Raw genomic sequence first — 1,549 nt, forward strand, 5'->3', positions numbered from 1 at the left:
AATTAGTTAGGGTCTAAAATCATACATGGGGTGGAACAGAAAGAACAAGACAGGATATTATTCTTTAAAGTGCTACAGAAAAGGACAAATATACAGAACAAATCGATTAAAACAGAATAGAAGAGAACAGAAACTTCAGACATTTTACGACTCCCCCTCACAACTTCTACATTTATTTTTAAGGTAGGACTGATTAAACTACTCCATGCAGGACTGAATATCTGTGATACTGAGCCATTTTAAAGACATTTCATTCATTCATCTTCCTCACCGCCTTGAGTGACAGCTGATGTTCAGCCTCATCATCATCCAACTCAACTTTGTGCTCTTTCTTATCAGCTTTCAACGAGCAACCTAAAGGAACAAGACAAAACTTGTGTTTTAGTCATTAATGTTGTATACATGAAGTAAACTTTAGAGGAAAAACAAGCAACAATCAACATCCACATAATATACAGCATCCTTTATAAAGGCTAGACACGAAATCATAGTAAACAAAAGGAGAAAAGAAATACCCCTACACCTCTTGTCCACAATATGTTGGAAATAACAATGAAAATAACATTTGAGCTCATATGAGCATTAGGCTATAAACAAAGGCAAACTCAATGCATGAGGCTAGCTGCATTAGCCACAACTCTTTTATTGCACTGCAATGCTGCAAGCAGACGCATGGCATATGATTGCATTATACTGATTACCGCATATGTGTAATTACGCAACATGAGGTTTTAATTCAGCTCACCAAATAAATACATCTGAGGTCGACTGAGATCCTTAATGTTATCCTCCATTTTTGCGACACGGCCAGAGGGTCCTGTTACGGCGTGCGGATTGACACTTGAATGGACGAATGAAAGGAGAGGGGGCGGCTTTTGTTTGCTTTTTTCTTTCTTTCTCGTGCTTTCAGTACCCAATTTATCCGCCAGATGGCGCCATACAATAATTATTCCGTATACTTGCTCTGTTTATCCATCCATTCTCCAAACCGCTTGTCCTCTGTAGCCTATTTTTTCCCTAAATAAAACTGTAGGTTTGTTTTAATATGAGCTAAATGCTTTATTATGATGATTTAATACAACTTGACATCAATCCCTATTTTAAAAACTATTAATATTATTATTAAAATCATTATTATTTAAAAACCAATAAAATGATTGTCTTCCCAATTTTTCATCCACATTTGATAACTTGCTCTGTTGCTGAAACAATCCAAATAATTCCCTGTTAGGGTTTGTCGTTGAATATCCTTTTTCATGATACCATTGCATTGCATTAATACATAAAGTGTCTCAACTACCTCACAGATAGACTACTACTGAAATAGACAAGAAATTACACCTGTCTCTGTGACAAAACAAGGCTTTGTGAAAAGAAAGGGATGCTCTTTTTAGCCAATCAGAAACGCCTGTCAATCATTGTGTGACCTGGGTTTGGTGACATCGGGTTGGCTGGCAGGTCTCGAGAGGGCGGGGTTTCAGAAAGAGCTTAGTACAATTCAACCTGTTTTTATACAGTCTATGGCAGGGATCCTCAAATCTGGCCCATG

At 37.3% G+C, this 1,549-nt stretch overlaps 1 pseudogene; it reads right to left on the reverse strand.

The window, feature by feature from the left end:
- Positions 1–1,081, reverse strand: part of LOC107559253 (nucleophosmin-like) — a 25,764-nt pseudogene extending 24,683 nt beyond the window's left edge.
- Positions 1,082–1,549: the final 468 nt, after the last annotated feature.

This window comes from Sinocyclocheilus grahami, unplaced genomic scaffold (genome assembly GCF_001515645.1).
Source record: "Sinocyclocheilus grahami isolate Dianchi unplaced genomic scaffold, SAMN03320097.WGS_v1.1 scaffold680.1, whole genome shotgun sequence".
Taxonomy (NCBI): Eukaryota; Metazoa; Chordata; class Actinopteri; order Cypriniformes; family Cyprinidae; genus Sinocyclocheilus; species Sinocyclocheilus grahami.